The 21,765-nt window shown below is 39.3% G+C and overlaps 2 pseudogenes; one reads left to right on the top strand and one right to left on the bottom strand.

Moving 5' to 3' along the window:
* Window positions 1–4,839: 4,839 nt before the first annotated feature.
* Window positions 4,840–5,128, top strand: LOC129021879 (HIG1 domain family member 1A, mitochondrial-like; annotated as a pseudogene).
* Window positions 5,129–19,571: 14,443 nt separating this feature from the next.
* LOC134738933 (large ribosomal subunit protein uL23-like) lies at window positions 19,572–20,049 on the bottom strand (annotated as a pseudogene).
* Between the last annotated feature and the right edge of the window lie 1,716 nt (window positions 20,050–21,765).

Raw genomic sequence — 21,765 nt, forward strand, 5'->3', positions numbered from 1 at the left:
GTTGGCACGTGGTACAAATGAAAAGGTACCATCTGTGCTACTGCTGAAAGATGATGATGCATAGATGTGACTTTTTAAATGTTCCATCTGGATATAATTAAATTGCCTCCTTAAAATAAAAAATATCCATATTTGATATGTGTCCTTTATTGTAATGATCTCCGTATATCCTTCATTATTTTTATAGAATTCACTTCATGAGAAGTCTGACATGAAATATTAAAACCTAAAAACAAAGGTCTCTGGGGAGATGACTGTGGTGTTATTGTTTTTCTGGCTGACTTGTTCTTGATTTTCTTATGATTTCAAAAACAATTACAATATGCAGAATTCTGTAATACCCTCCTGAAAAAATACCCTGACTGGAAAACTGGATAGACAGGTAGAAAGAGAAAGTCTGTTATCTACGCATGGGAGGAAGACAGGATGTGAATTTGCCAGAATATCCAGTTGCCTACATTTCTAAACCAAGAAAAGCTGCAATTAATTTTCTTCCCTAAAAACCATGTTGGTTCCAAAGAACATTCTGAGAATAATAATAAGGGTAATTATAATCACAACTTGAATTCAGAGTGACTTGCTTCTGAAGCATTAAAAGCATAAGAGGGAACAAAATACATGGAGGGGACTCTAACAGGCCTCTCTCCGGTACAATTATAGATTTCAAATCTGTTGTTACCTTACCATGGCAACCTTCATACTTAATTTCACAAATGTTGAACTTTTGTCATCCTATTTCTTTGGGGGAGTCCTTCAACTACTGCGTTCACTGAATTCATGTCATGTCGTTGCTTTCGATACTTAACATTTCTCCAAGTACATGCTGTGAGCTCACATCCCCAGACCAAAAACAACAGCGAAGACTAGGAAGAATTCGGCTGTGCCCTTGGCAGTAGCACTTAGATGTGTTCTTTCTGGCTGATGAGAACCAACAACAGAACATAACTCCAAAGATTAAGTGTCAAGTTTAAAAGCAAAACTTTGGCCTTCAATATTAATAAATAATCATTAAATATCTACTGTGTGTTGAAAGATACAGAAAATACAAAGGTTAAAATAAGCCATATTGTTCCATCTCATGACATTTACAATATAGAAGAAGAATTAGATCCAAATCACTGTAAAGCAGTTCCCAATATGTGATATCCCCAAACCAGCAGCATCACCTGGGATCCTATGAGAAATGCAGATTCTTAGGCTCCACCCCGCCAGACCTTGTAAATCAGGGTCCCTGGGAGTGGGGCACAGCAATCTGTGTTTTCAGAATTCATCCAGGTGATTCTGATACTCTCCAAATTTTGAGAATCACTGCTGTGAAGCAATAGAACACAAATGCCATAAGACAGACACAAAATGCTTGAAGTAAAGGGAAAATAACATCCATTTTAGAAAGAGGACTTCCTGAAATGACAATATTTCCATGCAGCTTTGTGAGTTTGCTAAGAAATTGAAATGTAGGAAGTGGACGGAGTAAGAGAACATTCTGGATGAGTGAAACATGAGCCAAGCAACAGAGTTAAGAAAGTAGAAGGCAAATTGAAGGGTCTAGACTGACTGGCATGTAAGGAGACAGAGATCAAGGTCAGAAGATAGGTTGGGGTCTCAAGAGCCAGGCTGAGGAGGGAGTTATCTAGCTCAGTGGACCATCATATGTTTTTCAGGTCTTCAGTTACAGGAGTAACAAGATTAGAGCACGGTTCTTGGAAGTTTCATCTCAAGGTTTCCATAGAGTAACCTGGAAAAGAGGAAGATACACAAGGGTGGGGGAACAACTGAGTTGACAGTTGCAATAGTTTGGGTAGGTAATAATGAAAGTCCCTACTAGGGAGTTTGCAGAGGAAATATAAAAATGAGGAAAGTAATTGGAGATGCTTCAAAGGACTACATTAGTAGGGTTTAGTAACTGATTCAATATTAAACGGGAAAGAATAGGAAAATCAACACCTTCATTAGAAACAAATTAGTCATGTCATAAACCAAAGAAGAAGGAGATTAGGAGGAATTGGTCGTGGGGAGATTTGTTTAGGACACAGTTGATGGTCTGTGGTATGGTGTATACCACAGCTAAAATATAAGCATAGAGTTTATAATAATATCTGTAAAATTTGGTCACATAGGCTATGACTGGTTCTGAGCTAGACACATGACCTGTATGTATCTTGTAAACCTCATACTGACTTTATGAGCAAGGCATTATTATACTCTTTTTTTTTTTTTTCTTTAAGAGACAGGGTCTTGCTCTGTCTCCCAGGATGGAGTGCAGTGGCACAATCATAGCTCACTATAACTTCAAACTCCTGGGCTCAAGCAATCCACCCACCTCAGCCTCCTTGAGTAGCTAGGACTACAGGCCTGTGCTACCATGCCCAGCTAATCTTTTTATTTTTTGTAGAGATGAGGTCTTGCTATGTTGCCCACACTGGTCTCTAATTGCTGGCCTCAAGCGATCTTTGCAACTCAGCCTCTCAAAATGCTAGGATTATAGGCATGAGCCACAATACGCAGGCTGATACCTATTTGTATTAGTTAAATTTGATTCTGTTGCATAAAATAAGAAGTTCAAAGGAAGAATGGCTTAAACACACAGGGCTTATTCTACTACATAAAAGAAATCTGGAGGTTGGCAAGTTTCTTCTAATGCCCTGCTTCAGCATCCTCCACTGGTGAATTTCATCCTCAAGGGTACTTCATGATTCAAGATTGCTGCTAAAGTGCCAGCCATCAGGGAGATGATAGCTGTGAATATGGGAATGGGGGCTTGTTGAGAGAAGGAATATAAAAGAATAAGAGGTTGAAATAAAGAACCTTGGAGAATGAGCACAAGGAACGGCCTGGAAAATGCACAGAAAAGAGACAGAGAGGAAACTTCCGGCACTATGTCCACAAAAGGCAAGGAAACACAAAGCTTCAGAATGGAAAAAAAGGTTGGGAAGTGGTGTCTAATGGTAAAGTCCATGGCAACTGAAAAAGACATATTGGATTGAAGAATGTGAGGTCCTTGGTGACATTTAAAAGAAGAGCATTGTTTGCATTTTCTATGGCAGTGGATCTCAGAGTTAAGGAAATGTTAGGTGGTGAAGTAGTGAAGCATTGATTCCTCTTCTGTGAAGTTTTGTGATAGAAGGAAAGAAATAAATGGTGGTAAGGCTTGCGTTTAGCAGTATTGAGGTAATGTTTTCATAGATTAGAAAACCTGAATACAATTTCCCTTTATGATGTCAAGTCTCTCCTGAGACTAGATTTAAATCACTTGAGTGTGTGGGCTGGGACAGCCAAGTGCTTCTTCCATAATCAGCAGCTCCAGTCCAGTATCTCCCAGGGAAAGTGAACGAAGTGTTGGCTGATATTATATCATAATAAAGGGCTGACATTACACTTTTTGAAGGCTGTCTGGTAAGCTCAATTAATTCATTTTTGTTTTTCCCTCCCAAAGCTGGATGGAAACTCATGCAACTCTGGCTTGGGTTCTTGAAGAAAAATTATATTGCAAAAGGGAAGATGTTTCACGGCCTTCTGCACTCCCTCATGGGCAGCAAAAGCTCTCTGGGTGCTTTGCAAAGCTGCAGAATCTGAAATGTCAAGGCCGTGGATCCATTTCAGCAAAAATAAATATCAGATTACAATACATTGTTTTTGCAGCTGACTGAGGCTTTGGTGTAGTGGATATTTCATTCTGCAGTTGCAAATTAAGAGAGAAGTTGCTGGCAGGGCAAAGTATGGTGTTTGCATCATTTCTTTATGAAGCCATTTTCTCCCCTCAAGCAGTGCATTCCCAGAGGATTTTTTTCCCCCTCCACAAATGCCTGGTGCTTTTGTAGTGCTCAGCATGCATGACTTGCTTTGAAAGCTGTTAAAAATAAAGACAGATAGTTGGACCAGTTCTCTTGGTACCTTTCATTCTTTTCTCCATAAATTTTTGTCCCCTCCCTCCTACCTTCTGCCTTAGGTCCCTCCCTGGAAACCCTTGTACTACAAAATTGTGATAGAATGGCCGACACTGAAACTATAGAATGGCTTGCATTTCTAATTTTCTAACCTGAAACTAGTGAGCCATAACACCCTGGAAGCTTAAAGCTGCCGGAGGCAAATCCAACTCTTCTGACTTTAAAATAGCAACACATCTTTTACCATTTTAGCTATTTTGAGGTAGATTTTCATACACACGCATGCTTATTGAAATTAAATGCATTTTATTTTTATCCTGTTTTTTTTCCTTCCGGAGAGATAGCAGACTTGGGGGCACTTGTTTTCTACCTCTTAGAGAATAAATTTGAATACCTAATGTAGGTATTAAGCTACCTAACAGTAAGTTTTCTACATATATTGATTAAAACCAGTCCAGAAATAGACCCACACAAATATAGTCAACTTATCTTTGACAAAGATTCAAAGACAATTCAGCAGAGAAAGGATCTTCAACAAATGGTCCTGGGACCTAGATAAGGACATTACACCTTTCACAAAAATTAACACAAAATGGATCATAGACCTAAATGTAAAGTGTAAAACTATAAAAATTCTACAAGAAAACCTGGGAGAAAATCTATATGATTGGATTAGAAGATGAGTTTTTAGATATAATGCCAAAAGCACAATCTATGAGAGAAAAAAAAAGTTATATCAGATTTTGTTAAAATTAAAAACTTATCTGCAAAAGGCACTGTTAAAAAAATGAAAGAATGGAAGAAAAGAATTGCAAACACTTATCTGACAAACGATTTATATCCAAAATATAACAAAGAATTCCTAAAACTCAATAATAAGAAAAAAATTGAAAACTATAAAGATTGGAGAAGCCATTTGGATTGTGAGAGGTTTTCTCGCTCTCAGAAGATTCTTCAAGCAATCACTATGTCAACCAACACAGATGTTTTTCTTTCTTCATATAATGAAGATCAGGAATCCAAACCTATTTGAAAAGCTGAAGAGACACCATTAACACTGGAATAGCAGGTTTTGCAGCAATTGTTGCTCATGGATTAACAAATTAAAGATCAGGGGAAATATTAAAATGTCCCTTCACCTGATCCACATGTGTATGGCAGCCCAAGGCTTTGTTGCGGGAGCAATGACTCCTGGTATGGGCTATTCCCTATATTGGGAATTCTGGGCAAAACCCAAGCCTTAGAAGAAGAGATGCTCTCTTGGTCTTGTTGGAGGAGCTTGCATTAGTTACACATTTCACTATTGAGGTTACATGTTTATGTTGAAAACAAATTGAATATATTCAGACAATAATATGGTATTTTGAATATTGGCTGCCTTTCTTGCAGGCTTGATTTGCTTGGTGACCAAATTACCCATGACTGGTTCACTAACTAGGTCACTCAGGCAAGTCAAGTTAACACAAAAGAAACATGTCACCTAAATGGACTTGATGATGTTAAAATGTCCACCTTTCAAAAATGTTAAGATGAAATCAGTTCTAAAGAAGACAGTAGGGCAACCTTGAAGTACTCCCTGTTTGCTGCAGATTATTGCATGCTTTAATGTTATGTAGGAGTCCTATTTATCCTACTTAACTCTTTTTTGCCTGTCTTGTGTACTGGTTGGCTCTTTTGGAACTCTTTCAAAAAAGTGCTTGGAGTATAACTTGTAAAGCCTCCCACAACTGAAATTGTGTATGTGTGTGTTTAAACCAAACCTAGGCTGGGCAAAGTGGCTCACACCTGTAATCCCAGCACTTTGGGAGGCCGAGGTAGGCGGATCACTTGAGGCCAGGAGTTTGAGACCAGCCTGGCCAAAATGGCGATACCCCATCTCTACTAAAATTACAAAAATTAGCCGGATGTGGTGCTGCACGTCTGTAATCCCAGCTACTCTGGAGGCTGAGGCACGAGAATTGCTTGAACCCGGGAGGAGGAGGTAGCAGTAAGCTGAGATCATGCCACTGCACTCCAGCCTGGGTGAGAGCGAGACTTTGTCTCAAAAAAATAAATAAATAAATAAATAAACTAAACTAAACTTAGCTTACAACAGAGCTACATAGTAGTGGTATTTATTTCAGAATCACAATTATTTCTTTTTTCTTTTCTTTTTTTTTTTTTTTGAGACGGAGTTTTGCTCGTTGCTTAGGTTGGAGTGCAATGGCATGATCTGGGCTCACTGTACTTCGACCTCTTGGGTTCAAGTGATTCTCCTGTCTCAGTCTCCCAAGTAGCTAAGATTATAGACATGCGCTACCACGCCCAGCTGATTTTGTATTTTTAGTAGAGGCAGGGTTTCACCATGTTAGTCAAGCTGGTCTTGAACTCCTGAACTCAAGTGATCCATCTGGCTCAGCCTCCCAAAGTGCTGGGATTACAGGCATGAGCCACCATGCCTGGCCTCAGAATCACAATTCTAAACATAAGAATAGCTTAATTGTGGATTCCAGTTGAGCTCTTTTATAATTGCAGAATTGTATTTTTGCTGCTATTGTATTAGAATAATTTTTAAATGCCATCTTGAAAGAGAAATATGTATTTTAGGCACTAATGCAAAGATAAATGAAGAACACTTTAAATGTGTGCATTATGTTTATTTTCTCCATAAGAATCATAAACATTAAACTAAACAAATTACCTATAATGGTAATTTAGACATACACAGGGAGGAGATGGCCATCTCCAAGCCAAAGAGAGAGGCCTCAGAAGAAACCAACCTGCCAACACCTTGATCTTATGCTTCCAAGCTTCCAGAATTGTGAGAAAATTAATTTCTGTTGTAAGCCACAGAGTCAATGGTATTCTGCTATGGCAGCCACAGCAAACTAATACAGCCCTTTGCCTACCTGAATTTTGGAAGTATTGGGAGGAACCCAGTTGACATTTAGATGAAGTATAGAAATACTTTTTTACCCAAGTTTAATAAAATTGCTATCATTTATGGTGTACTTATTCAAAATTACAGTGTGGCAGCTATTTATATTCCAAGGTATATAGCAAACGTATTTAATCTTTAGGTTAAAAATAAAGTGGGGTGTGGAGGAAAATACCAAATTACAAGTTTTTGTGATCACCCTCTCCATTTCTTCCTAAGGGTAAAAGAAATAGTATTTGTTTGGTTTGTTTATCAGGGTGTTGTTGTGGAAGGAGAGAAGACTTGAAGAACTGAGAAGGTGCAATTAATCTTCATGAGCACAAAAAGAGAAAAGACGGGAGAAACAGAAGAGCTAGCACAACTGGAAACTTTGGAGAGTACGTGAGAGAGAAAAGATTCAGGAAGAGCTATTAGGAGTGGAACATTTCGGGGGGATGGTATATAAGAAGGGTTATTAGAAAGGTATGCCATGTGGAATCCATTGTGCTGTCGCCTCTTCCTTCCATGAAAAATTGTCACAAGATTTCCACATTATTCTCTAAGGCTTTAGATTTATATTGCTTTTTCTGACATTCCAAAATGTTGAAAAGTTGTAAAATGAAAACAGGGAGCTTAAGACAGCTCAGTCCATTTAGTATTTTTCTCTTAAAATTTTCCACAATGTGAAACACAAAGTAAAATGCTGTAAGGGCAATGATTAAGCAAAGAATAAAGTTTACTTTTTCTTCCATTTGATTTCTCTAGCTTTCAAGTGTCTGCTACTTAGTCCATCTGTTGTTCTATTATGTTGTTTTTGGCAAACAGATGCAGGAGAAGAACACTATTGCCTTTTCTGTTTTATATAACCCTAGAGATACAAACATAATTTTAGTTGAGTTTTCTTTTGTAGAGAAAAATTGCAAAGGACTAAAATACACCAAAAAAATTACTGTATGTTTTAAATTAAAATATAGGCATTGTCTAATATACCCTTCCAGGTTACCTGATACTTTGGAGTCTCTATACCTTTTATTTTATTTGAGTTCTTTACAATTCTGCAACTGAAAAATGCAAATGATTCAGAATTATGCAATCAACACTAATTTCAGAACATTTTCATCACTCCAAAAGAAACTTCATCTCCATTAACAGTCACCCTCCTTTCCACCTTCCTCTCAGCCTTTCTCAACCACTGATCTACTTTCTGCCTCTGTGGATTTGCCTATTCTGGACACAACTCATATAAATGGAATTATGCAACATATGGCCTTTTGTGTCTGGCTCTTCTGAGGCAGCATAATGTTTTCCAGGCTCATCCATACTATAGCATGAATGAACACATCCGTTTTTATGGCTTGGGGCTGAGTGGTGTTCCATTGTGTGGACATACCACCTTCTGTTTGTCCATTTATCAGTTGATGAACATTTGTGTTTCTTCCACATTTCAGCTATTACAAATAATGCTGCTATGAAAAAAAAAGAAATGCAAATGATGCTCCACATTCGATTTTTCTAAGGCACCCATGGCTTCTTTATCACATTCAGATAGTTTTTACTTGTTTTCAGCTCTTGGTTAGATTATTTAAGAGTCTTGAGTTGGTTTTTAAAGTCAAAAGAAACACTTTTTCCTTTCCCTACCTGTTCATAAAATTGAAAGACCATAGCATTGGGATTGAATTGAACCTCCACAAATATACAAGTGAATCTGGTGGAGGTTCAGTTGATTCCCCCCTACCCAAACAAGTCATTTTGGCACCAATTATGGAAATTCAAATTCATTTTGACATTTATGGTAGCCTACATGTATGTCTTCTCTTCAAATTGTTCTTTGAACTGGTTGTAACATCTTACTGTTTCCTCATTAATGAGTTAAATAAAATCTTAGATATGTGTCCATTTTCTATTTGTAGAAGAGTTATAAGTCTATCTTTTCTAAAAACTTTATCCTTAGTACTTTCATAAACTGACTGTCTTTAAGCTTTTAGGAGCGCAGCTGAATATTAGTCATACCTGAGTTTCAACTGGACACAAAAACTGAATTACTGTTTTGGAGTAAGGAATAGCAGGGGGCAGCTGTGGAACAGCAGGGCTGAACTGACCTCTCTATACCTCAGTCAACAGTCTCAACTGTGTATATCTCCAACTAACCCAGGGAACCTAGCTGTAATCTGCATGACATTTTTATCTCTGACATTCAGTTTGACTTTCAAGTATCACACAGTAGAAAAAAAAACTCATGAATCCAAAATGAAACTGAATAATATTTTTCCACTTGGCACTACACCATCTAGTCTAATGTGAAAAAAAAATCCACTTCAGTTTGCTACTGCCTGCTGATTAGCATGAGCTCAGCCGTCCTTCAAAAGTTCAGCCTCTCCTAAAAGCAGACACAGTCACTGCTGGGAGCCAAAGCGGGAGAGAAGAATCTCAATTCTTAAATTTTCCTGAGGGTTATTTTTTGGGAAAAATACATTTAATGCATGGATTTCACTTACTCTGAAATGTTCCTTCATTCCTGTTTTAAAGGTAACATCAAAGAAGTGCTGACAACTTCCAGTGAGCAAAACACCTGCCATCCTGAGATAGATGTTGCCAGAAAACAGAAAATGTTGCAAGAGGTTCGCTGTATCAGAATTAGAAACACATGCCACATGCTTTCTGCTACTGCCAAACTTGAAGCCACATCCTGACATTTCAGTTAAATGCTCTTTCCAAGGCACCTACGGCTTCTTTATCACGTTCAGATAGTTTTTACTTGTTTTCAGCTCTTGGTTAGATTATTTAAGAGTCTTGAGTTGGATTTGAAAGTCAATAGAAATACTTTTTCCTTTCCCTACCTGTTCATAAAATTGAAGGACAAGAGCACTGGGATCAAATCTAGGCAAATATCTTAACAGACAATACCCAAAATGTAATTTTCAAAATGTTTAAAATTATATAATTCTCAATTAAATTTATAATGAATAGAAATCAAAGTTTTATTGGACTTAATAATGAGTTAACGGTTTTTTTGAACCAACAAACTTGGTTCAAACCAACTTGTGGGTTCAAACTTGTAGGATACAAGGACTGACAATTATATAGTCAATGAAAGAAAAGAATTCTGCAATAAATCACAAAGTTAGACGCAAAACTGTTATTGTTCTACCAGCAATACAACTATATCCTTTGAGGTTATCTTTTCTACCCAAGGAAATTTGTGTGTATCACCACCAGGCAAAAATAATCCCCACTGTTTCTGTACAGAAATTATTGCATAATATTGGTCGAAAATTATTTATGCCTTATCAGTTTCCAGTAAAGCAATACTATAGAGTTGTAAATTGTAAATGGTAATGAACAGTAAATGGTAAATCAAACAAACTTATATATCATGTCACCCTAGGGCAGAAGTCATCCAATCAGAGCCTTGCTTAGACTCTGGGTCAAAACTAGCTCACCATCTGTTTTGTAAATAAAGTTTTATTGGAACCCAGCCTCACATATTTGTTTACATGTTTTAAATAGCTGCTTTTGCTGCAGAGTCGAATAGTTGTGACAGAGACTGGATGGCCCACACAGTCTAAAATACTATCTGGCCTCTTTACAGAAAACAAAATATAACAAAAATCTTGATGTGTTAGGACATCCTTGTTTTGCTATAAAGAAATACCTGAGACTGGGTAATTTACAAAGAAAATAGGTTTAATTGGCTCACAGTTTTGCAGGCTGTACAAGTATATCGACAGGCTCTGCTTGGCTTCTGGGGAGGACCGAGGGAGCTTTCACTCACAGTGGAAGGCAAAGTGGTAGCAGGCACATCATATGGCAAGAGCAGGAGCAAGGGGTAAGAAGGAGGTGCCACATACTTTCAAACAATCAGATCTTAAAAGAAGTCACTCACTATTGTGAGCAGAGCACGAAGCCATGAGGAATCTTCCCCCATGACCTGAGCACCTTTCCCCAGGACTCACTTCCAACACTGGGCATTACACATCAACATAAGATTTGGAGGGGGCACCCAAACTATATCATGTGCCAATTTTTGATCTGGGAACAGGGCATTGTCTAACAATGGAAACAAAATTTCCTTTTGTTTTTTTTTTACCTTACGTATAAGCTTTGGGTAATATTTTTTCTTAACAGCAATATTAATAAAAAAAAAGCATGAGATTGAAATCAGAAGAATGTCTTCAGGGAAAAGGCACATCTGAAATAATTTAAATCCCATGAATATATGACTGAAAATTTGTGCATTGCAGCCACATGTTACAATGAAACTAGCTTAACAGCACTAGAGATCCTCAGACTCTCCTTCAGTATCAATTGAAAGAGAAACACTAAATTCTTCATTTGTAAGTTAATGTTTAGAAATGTTATTGGAGCAAGAGTTTCAAAATACCAGTCTAGACTAATCTTGTCCATGTTACCTCTTCAGAGGTTATGTATTTCCCGCAGTCACTAGACATGACCAATATGAATTATAGACATTTGGGGGGATTTTGTAGACTCCTTAGCCCCCAACTGAAAAGCAGAGGTAGGCAAAATGTCATATTAAGCCCAATTCACAGGAGTAAATTTATTATTATTATTATTGCATTGAGACAGGGTCTTGCTGTGTTGCCCACACTGGCCTCAGACTCCTGTGCTGAAGGCTGTCCTCCTGCCTCAGCCTTCTAAGGAACTGTGACTATAATGATGGCAGCAGCAGCCTATCTGGAGCCACTGCTGCAAAGATGCCTGCTGCAGCGAGGGAGGTGCAGCCAGGGCTGCATGCTCCACAGAGCCAGCAGGAGTTGGGAACAGGCAGGAGCCCCATCCCCTTCCAAGCTGGTGGGGTGGGAACCCCACACTCCTGGGCATAGCTGCAGCCGCCCAACTATGGCTGCAGACCTGGGCATCCCTGTGCTCTGGAGAGGGTGTGGACCTGCGAAGCCCCCCTGCCCCGCAGGCTTGAAAGTGCCTGATCCTACTGCCTGGCCTCCTTCTCCTGGCTCCCAGCACCTGCTTCTATTTCACAGCAAAGTTGTGGCTGAGACTGGTCACTGTCTCAACTTGGCCAGGTCTATGTGTTCTTGGGGTGGCACTGACATGCCAGCCCCCTGCCCCTTCAGTCCCCTCTGGACTTTGAGTACTAGTGAGCACAGGAGAGAGTGAGGGGGAACTGAGGGCAGCTTGGCATGGGCCTGCAGGCACCCCTCTGCATGAACAGCCTGGGTGCTGTGGGTGCCATAGATGGTAGGTTGATGGTGGTAGGAGGCAGAGAGCCTCCTGGGTGGAAAGGGGCAGGACCCTGGTGAAGCCCTGCCTTCAAGCCAGGGACAGCCTGAAGACTAGGGGCGGGGCTGCCAGTTCCTTGGACCAGAGTGAGAACTTATGGTGCTTTCTCCAGGCCTGCCCATCACCTCCCATGGACCAATCAGCATGCACTTCCTCCCTTCTGAAGCACATAAAAACCCCAGACTCAGCCAGACTTGGGTAGATATCCAGATGACCTGGATGCAGATAGGATCTACCCACTCTGAGTCTCCTTTCTGCTGAGAGCTGCACACTTGTCAGGACTACCTGCCTGCAGAAAGGAGCGACCCACTTAAGGTCTCCTGAGCACTGTACTGTTGCACAGTAAAGCACCCCTTGCTCACCTTCCGGTTGTCCTCGTATCTCATTCTTCCTGGATGTGGGACAAGAACTTGAGACCCACAGAATGGTGGGGCTGGAGGAGCTGTAACACAAACAGAGCTGAAACATGCCCCCACTGCTCACCACGTCATGGCAAGGAGAAAGAGATGAGAGAAGAGCTGCCGCCCTTCTGGAAGCCCAGACTAAGAGCTCCCAGAACCAGGGCTATGAAATCCGATTTAGGGCTCTGCCATTCCTGGTGTCTCCAAGCTTCTGGGCACCAACATGTTCCCCAGTGTCTGCAGTGGAAACCACTTGTGGTATGCCTAGTTCAGCCACAGCAGGAAGCCAGCACCCATGCCAATGCCTGGAGCTGCCTGCCCCGCCACAGCCAGTGTGCCTGGCTGTGCACAGTGGCTGGACCCCAGGCTCACTCATTATTGCACCCCCTCACTGGTCCATGCCTGGCTCACCCTTGGCAGGTGTGGGATCCAGGCTAGTAGCAAAAGCCGAGTGCAGCCTGCCAGGCCAAGTGGGTGGAACAAGTCCAGTGGGCCCGAGCAAAACTCAGGCAAAAGTGCCATTGGCCACAGATGTTCCTAGCTGGTGAAGTGACACTCCAAGGATCCTGAGACATAAGCACATACCACTGCACCTGGAAGAAAGAAGCAAATTCTGACAAAGTTTTATCTAGGTTATACACAGGGCTGAGATTCAGCAAGTATTCACATCTTGTTAAAATATGTAATACTTAAGCACCATTTGGTAACTAGCCATGGCTCTGAGCCACTCATATAATCCTCAGGTTATCCCAGTAATCCCAGCCTCTCCCTCTAGAACCCCCAGGATCAGTCACCTACTAAAGGGTAATTCTGGCATAGAGCAGAAAGTCAGTATCTAGTCCAGGGTTCACATGGTGATTGGTTGTTGCCCACGCCGTGTTGTACACTAAATATTTTTACATTTTTACCCCTGGCTTTACAGTCCCCACATCGCCAAATTGTTCACAGTTCCTTTCCAGTTAAGTTCCTCCTGGCACCCACCAGCCACATCACAAAATCAATGCAAATCTCTTTAAAAACAGCAGCAGCAAAATAGAAGGAAAGCCAGGAAGAACAAGCATAGAATGGGAACCAATGTTAATTCTACATCTAATGCTACCCAAACGAGGAAAGATTATGCAAACAATTCTAACAAAAAGTGTTAGATTTTTTTTTTAATTCCTAAATATTGAAGAATTGTACAGCCTTACATAGAGGAACGAACTGAGGCATTTACACACCAACTGGCAGAGGGGGTTCCCTGTAAGGAAAACTCATAGGAAAAGCCCTTAATGAAAGAACTAAGAAAATAGAAAAACAACAGAAGAAAGCTTTGGAAGAAGGCTTCTGATTTTAGACTTCTGCTTAACCTAACCTGGGTGCCCAGAATAACTTGTCCATTCTGACTTTATCTTTATCTGACTTTGCTTTTATCCAGCTCTCCCCCGTTGTTGAATGCTGTATTTGCACACATTGAAGTTCAGATGCTGTTGGTGCCCCACCTTGTAACCCCTGACTCCTCTTCAGTGCACATCAGTCAAACTTTCAACAGCCAGCCCTCGCATTTCCTTCCCTAAGGTCTTTCACTGTCCCCTGGATCCCCCTCTGCTGTTTGGCGTATAAATGTCTCAGTTTCTTTAACCCTCAGGTAGAATATTCTACACTAGCTTTCAGAGTATTCCCAGCAGAACTGAGCTCCAGCCATCCCTAACAGCAGCTGACTTGACAAGGTACATATCATTGGCTCCTTTCCCTTTCTCTGTCTCATGTAACCCTCAATTCCAGTTGCCTTTATCTTCTAAATAAGCCCCAAATTTTCAGCTCCTAAATTACATTCAAATCTTTGTGTCAGAGTCTGTTCTCTGGCAGAATCCAAAATAAAACACAGTAAGTGGTCACGAAACAGTCATTCACTCATTCAAGACAAAAAGTATCTCTACTTTTTGGAATTTATTGAGGTTTTCTTTGTACCCTATTTTGTATGTGTTGGTGGGCACTTGGAAAGAATGCATATGCTCTAATAAACACATATATATATTATATATACACACACATATGTGTGTGTATGTTTATGTGTATATATATATAATCAATTTTACTTTAAAATTATGTTATTTAGACCTTTCATATCATTTCTTATTTTTCATCCACTCAAACTATTATAGAATAAAATAGAATAATAAAATATTTTAGAATAAAAGAGTTGATTTGAAGTCCTCTATTATTCTATAGTTTCCATCTTATGATTTTTTGTTGCCATGTTATTTGATTGCTCTGTTGCCCAGGCTGGAGTGTAATGGCGAAATCTTGGCTCGCTGCCACCTCCGTCTCCCGGGTTCAAGCTGTTCTCCCTGCCTCAGCATCTGAGTAGCTGGGATTACAGGCGCCCGCCACTACGCCCAGCTAATTTTTGTATTTTTAGTAGAGACAGGGTTTCGCCATTTGGCCAGGCTGGTCTCGAACTCCTGACCTCAGGTGATCCACCAGCCTCGGCCTCCCAAAAAACTGATATATTTTTATATGCTTTACACATTCCAAAATTATGAAGCACCTTCAGCTTTTAGGACTGAATTACATCTTTTCAGATATTATGACCATGATTCCTGGGTTTTCAAAAATTTGCCATTCCTAATACAGTTTTGCTCATCCTTCAATTTTTGACCATCCTAAATCACTTTTCTAACATGTGTCCCTCATATATGGCATAGGGTTTACAATTGCTTAAATTCCAACCTAATTTAAACTTATTCTCCTTTAAAATGTAAGCTAAATCCATTTATATTTATTGAGCTGACATATGTTTGGTCTCTGTTCTGTCATATTGTTTCACATTTTCTGTTTTTATATATTAAAGTCTTTAATATTTTAAAGACTTCATGCAGTCTGTTTTCTTTGGTTTGCTTTCTGTGTATAGTTCTAAGATTTGAGGAGGTCTGTAGTTCTGTTTTGATGGTTATTTTTATTAATGCATATTGTCAGCACGTAATAGTTCCCTGTTATAAGAAATAAAAATAGTGTTTTCTCCTTCTTCCCCATTCCCTTCCTCTCCTCCCCACCACCCAATTTAAATCAATAACATTATCTTTCTTATTGTTACCTTTGTATTATTAAAAATGTGTGTATGCCTATCACTTCATTAGTCAGCTTTTAATGATGTCATTTAAATCAGCAGACTTATTTTAACTCCTACTTTCTTCACTCCGATTTGTAGTATTGTAAAATTTCTATATTGTCCATAGTCACTTCAGGATGGCTCTGTCACCTTTAGCCAGTGTATTCTTACAGTGCTTTCTGAAATCTGTTTTTTCTGGGTTCTTTCACTAACCTTTTGCCTTTATCCTTCCCTTTCTCTTTTACTTTTCTCAACTGCTCTTCCTCTCTGTTGCTTTTATATTTTACAGTCTGTGAATCATATTTGTCTCCTACTTTTTACTAAAGATGGCATCTCTGAAGTGTGTTTTTTCATTCTCCTTGAAGATTTTGTATAGATCTCAGGAGGAGAAAAAGAAAGAGACTTACTTACACAAAGTCATACTGAAAGTTCCTGGGTCTGTGTTTTGTTGTTGCTGTTGTATTTGTTTTGTTTTTTGATCATGTAGTCTTTCTCATGGCCATTAAAGGATCAAACCTTGCAAAACTACAAAAGCAGTGACTCTGATCACAGGTATTATAAGTATTTTAACAAAACAATAAAGAAATCATTTGAGGAGTAACCTTTCAGCACTTCTCAAGGTACAGAAGTGCTGTGGTTTGAATGTTTGTCCCCTGCAAAAGTAAGATTGAAATTTAATTGTAATGGTATTAAGGGTGGGACCTTTAAAAGGCGCTTAGGCCATGAGGCTCTGCTTTCATAGGTGGGATTACTGTTGACATAAAGGGCAAGTTCGGCCCTCTTGATCTCTTTGCCCTTCTACCATATGATGGTTTTTGCCATGTTTTAACACTGAAAGAAAGTCCTCGCCAGATGCTGGAATCTTCACGTTGGGCTTCTCAGCCTCTAGAAGTGTGAGCCAATAAATTTATGTTTATTATAAATTACCCAATCTGCAGTAATCTGTTAAAGCAGCATGAAACAGACTAAAACAAGAAGTAAGTGGCTCTTTAGCAATACAATTATCTAGGCCAACTTCTAACTGTTCCTCACCTGGTAATAACCATTTTCCTTTCATTTCTGTTTTACAAGTCTAATTTTACAGAATTATAAATCATTAGCAATAAGAGTGATGCTGTAGTGCATATTCTCAAAGAAATTTAAGCCATTGATAATTTTTTCTTGGAAGGCAAATGTCTGGTGCTTATTCTTAATTATTCAAGTGATTTAAAAATTTGGACATAATCATAACTGTCAAGGTAAAGATTACAGTGAACATATCCACTTGGAGTACTTCAGGAGAGTTAAATAAGATTGGAAAGTATTATTCACCTATAAAGTTAAGAGAAATGGGCTGAAAGAAAAACCTATTGATTACGTTACTTTTGCTCATTGTTTAATTCCTGACCCTTCTTGAAATAGCTGCCCAACCCCTACGAAATTGTCATAGCTCTCTGATGGCAGTTGACTAGTAATAAAATTCAGGTCACCATCTATTACAGGCCAGAGAGTCTGACTTTCAGCATAGTCTTGGTGATCAAATTTGCCAAATGCTATAGAATATTCCAAAAAAAAAAGCTTTCATTCCTTGGTATAGATAGCGTTCATCTATAAGATAAAGAAAATTAGATCTAACTCATACAATTGGTGTGAAGATCAAATAAGAAAATGTGGATAAAGTACATGAGACATAAGTAATCAATAAGTGTCAGTGGCCCTCCTGTGTGCTTCTCAGCTCTTCCTCTCCTCCGCCATTTCTTACTAGTATAACCTGGATTTCCCTTGGCAATAGTCCTTTTGGACTTCCCAAAACTAGGAAACTTTTTGCTGAAAGCAGATTATTCTTTGTTTAGTGGAGTATAATGTAGTCCTCTAGTGATCAGAAATGAAGTAACCATTTTTTTTCTCCTAAATACTATTTGGCTCATTAATGACTTGCTCCTATTATGGCATTTCTCACATTGTTTTATAGGGTTTTTTTTTTTTGCACGTATTTCTTTCATCTTGATTTCAAAATATAGAAAGGCAAAGACTCTACATTTTCTTCTTCAAATCTATGACACTGTATTAGTGATCTATTGTCGCATAACAAATTACTCTGAAATTCATCAGCTTAAAACAACACACATTTATTTTCTCAGAGTTTCTCAGAAGCAGCTTAGCTGCATAGTTTTGGCTCAGGGTGTCTCACGAGATTGCAGTCAAGCTGTTTGCTGGGGCGACTGTCATCATTTTTCATATTCTTGGCTGTGTCATATAATGTTCAACAGAGTCTCTTTCTCTCTCTCTCTCTCTCTAGTTCTCATTTAGATTCTATATGAGACAGAAATTCCAGAGCCAATTTACTTTTGAAAAACCCCTCAAATTACCCCTAAAACACAGTCTGTATCCCTTTCAAGATGTTGAACACAGTGAAAGGTCTGGTTAAAAGCTAGGGAGAATAGTTGGCTTAGAATCAGAGGACATGTTCTATGAAAAATTACATAATTTTAAATATAAGAATTATATTTAACTTAGCTACACAGACACACAGACACACACACACACACACACACACACACAAGAGGCATTCAGAGACTGAGGAGGCTGAGGGTACGAAGTTTCCTATCTCACATTGACCACAGGACTCACTCTCAATTAGTGGATTAGCAGTTGCAATTTAAAATTTAAAAGGTTGTTTATTTATTTATTTTTGCCAAGTTGAACCTGCATACATGAAATACATTTATGATTTAACCCTGACATATTAATATTAAAATGTAAAGAAGTTTTCAGATTCATCTTTAAGTGTTCTCTCAGATTTGATCTTATGCTTTCTCTGTCCAGCGTTTCTGAGCTTTGCTCTGCTTGCTGATTGATGCTAACCAAGCAGGCCTCAGAATTGTTCTAGTATTAGAGCCAATGGAAGCCAAAGTGCTTCTTGCAGAATATAGTACTGTTATGTTGTATTCCAATCACACAGATAACACTTTAACACAAAATTATGTTTGGTTATTTTAAGTTTATATTGATTAGGGTCATTATATTTAATTAAATTTACACAGCATGAAAGGCAATAGTGTCATGATCGCAAGTGTACAAATCCAAATACACACACACACACACATTTGATTCATAGGTTTCTGAATCAAACCTATCCCTTAATATTGGTTTGTTGTATGATCATTTGTCTAGCTACCGGCTAGTCCTCTCTGGCAGATAATCAATGGCACCTGTCAAAAGTTTAAGATGCATAATATTTTTAAAAAGTATTGTAGAAAAACAAGTTTAAGAAAAATTTCCTTGAGTTATTTTTCCCCAAACTGGAATACTGTTACATTTTAGCAGAAGCCCTTGTGTTTGCTTATAGAAGATAAACCTTCCATTGCAACCCAGGAGACAATTCCAATCTATCTCATGAGCTGCTTGGAAATCTGAAGGTCAAAAAACTCTGAATGTCTTTCTTCTGTTATCCTTGTTAAAAAATAATATATCCCATCTGGGAACTTGGAGCTTGAGTCCTCTGTGGTGAGTAAGTGCTTCTTTGTTGTTATGTAATCTTTATTTTCTAAATTCTTTACCGCTAGTTGTGTAAAGTTGGTCCTGATGTAGGTACAGACATAAACACACCTTGGTTAAGAGTAAAGATTTCAAATAAGCTGGCTTCTCTGACCAGAATATTGCTAGAATGCAAGCACTGTGAGTGCACAGGCCTCCATATATTTTGCTCACTGCTGTTTCCCTAGAGAAGTCCGTGGCATATAGTAAATGTTTGATAAATATTTGTTGAATGTTTTTATGGTTGAAATCATTGTTTATGTTCCATTAGCTTTTGCCATATTTTTTTTCATACCTTTGTATCAGTTTCCTAGGGCTGCCATAACAAACTACCAAAAACTTGGTGGCTTTAAACAACAGAAATTTATTCTCTCGTGGTTCTAGAGTTTGTAAATCTGAAATCAAGGTGTTAGCAAGGCCACACTCCCTCCAAGGCTGTAGGGGAGAATTTTTCCTTATCTCTTCTAGTTTCTTTTTTCTGGTGAAAAGATATATATATTTAGAATTAGCCAGCCAGACTCAGTTTAGATGATCCCAACTTTGTTGGCAACATCCAAAGCATCATAATCAGGAGCCAGAAGAATATATGCCTTCTTCTCTCTATCATGCCTAACCAGGGTGTTGACCTTGGCCACATCAATGTCACAGAGCTTTTTCACAGCCTCTTTGATCTGGTGCTTGTTGGCTTTAACATCCACAATGAACACAGGTGTGGTGTTGTCTTCTGTCTTCTTCATGGGAGACTCAGTGGTCAGCAGAAACTTGATGACATAGCAGCCAAGCTTGTTTCTCCTGGGGGTGCTCTTTCGGGATATTTAGGCTGCCTCTGAAGTCACAGTGTCTTGGTGGGTGGGTGTCGTGCAGATTTTCTTTATGTGTGTGTGTGTGTGTGTGTGTGTGGCTGTGGACACCTTTCAACACTGCCTTCTTGGCCTTCAAAGACTTTGCTTTGGCCTTGGCTTTAGGAGGGATGGAAGCTTCCTTCTTCATCTTTGGCACCATCTTGTGAAAAGCTCTCTTCTAGTTTCTGATGTCTCCAGGCATCCCTTGGCTTGCAGCTACACAACTCCAATCTCTGCCTCCATCTTCACATGGTCCTCCCCTATGTTTGCTTCTTCTCTTCTTTTTAGCACATTTGTCATTGGATTTGGGGCCCACCTGGTTAATCCAGGATGGTTTAATCTTGAGATTCTTTGCTTAATTACACCGACAAAGACTCTTTTTCCAAATAAGATCACATTCACACTCACAAGTATCTGAAGTTGGAACTTGGACATGTTTTTCATGGCCACGATGCAACCCATTACAATGCCTAACCACCAATTTTAAGATTCTATTCATTCAACACACATTTTTAAAATATCTATTATGTTCCAGGCACCAAATGGTGAGGATGCAAATATCAGCATGATGTGGCCACTGGCCTTCCTTAGCCAGATGACAACTTATCAAAGGTTTTTATTCTAAATTCTTCTGCAGTAAAATAAAATACATTTTAAATTCACATAAAAGGATATCTTATCTACTCTGAATCCCTTCATATTAATTTTTCCGTAAATTCTAAAGAACACTCTTCATTGTTAATTTTTCAATTGTCCTATTATTCATTTTTCAGATGTTATTAGCTTGAGGTCATTTATTTCAAAAAATTTCATGATGTGAAACTATTTTAATTAGTTTCAACATATTTTCTTTCACCACAAGTCAAAGTACAGGAGCAGTAAACTTAGCAAGAACCCATTCGTCTCTGTACCATTTTGTCATTAAGGTGACATCAATATCCCTCTGGCTGAGGTTAGCCATATCTTATTGTGGCCTGGTTTCTTTGGAAAGCAGAGCCTGAGAACACATAGGTAGTTTATTTGGGAAATAATTCCAGGAAGCAGGAGTGGTTTGGAGGGGAACAGGGGATCAGGGAATCAAGAGGGAGAAACTAAACAGGAATACATTGCCAACTGAGCCCTCACAATGCAGTAACTGGTTTTTGCCCCCATAAGACTTTCTGATTTTTTTTTTTTTTTTTTTTGAGATGGAGTCTCACTCTGTTTCCCAGGCTGGAATGCAGTCACTGCAACCTCCGCCTCCCCAGTTCAAGCAATTCTCCTGCCTCAGCGTCCCGAGTAGCTGGGACGACTGGTGTGTGCCACCACCCCCAGCTAATTTTTGCCTTTTTAGTAGAGATGGGGTTTCACCATGTTGATCAGGCTGGTCTCGACCTCCTGACCTCGTGATCCACCTGCCTCGGCCTCCCAAAGTGCTGGGATTACAGGTGTGAGCCACCTTGCCCAGCCTATTCCTTTACTTTCTTAGTAAACTTGCTTTCACTTTACTCTGTCACCTCACTTTTGATTTCCTTCCTGCACGAAGGCAAGAACCCATGTGACCTCCCAGGATGCACCCCCTTGAGGTTCACCCTGTGAAAGAATGACTCACAGGACTCAGGAAAACACTGTACTTACAATTACTCTTTTCCCATAAAGGATACAAATGAATAGCCAGATGTAAAAACATTTGATGGCAAGATCTGGAAGGGTCTTGAACACAGGAGCTTCTGTCCCCATGGAGCCAGGGTCTGCCACCCTCCTGGTACATCAATGTGTGCACCAACTGGGAAGCACTTCACACCTCATCATTCAGAGCTTTTTTTGAAGTTTTATTATGTAGGCATGATTGAATTAGTCATTAGCCACATTAGCCTTAGTTTCTGGCCTCCCTCCT

The sequence above is a fragment of the Pongo pygmaeus genome, chromosome 21, assembly GCF_028885625.2.
Source record: "Pongo pygmaeus isolate AG05252 chromosome 21, NHGRI_mPonPyg2-v2.0_pri, whole genome shotgun sequence".
NCBI lineage: Eukaryota > Metazoa > Chordata > Mammalia > Primates > Hominidae > Pongo > Pongo pygmaeus.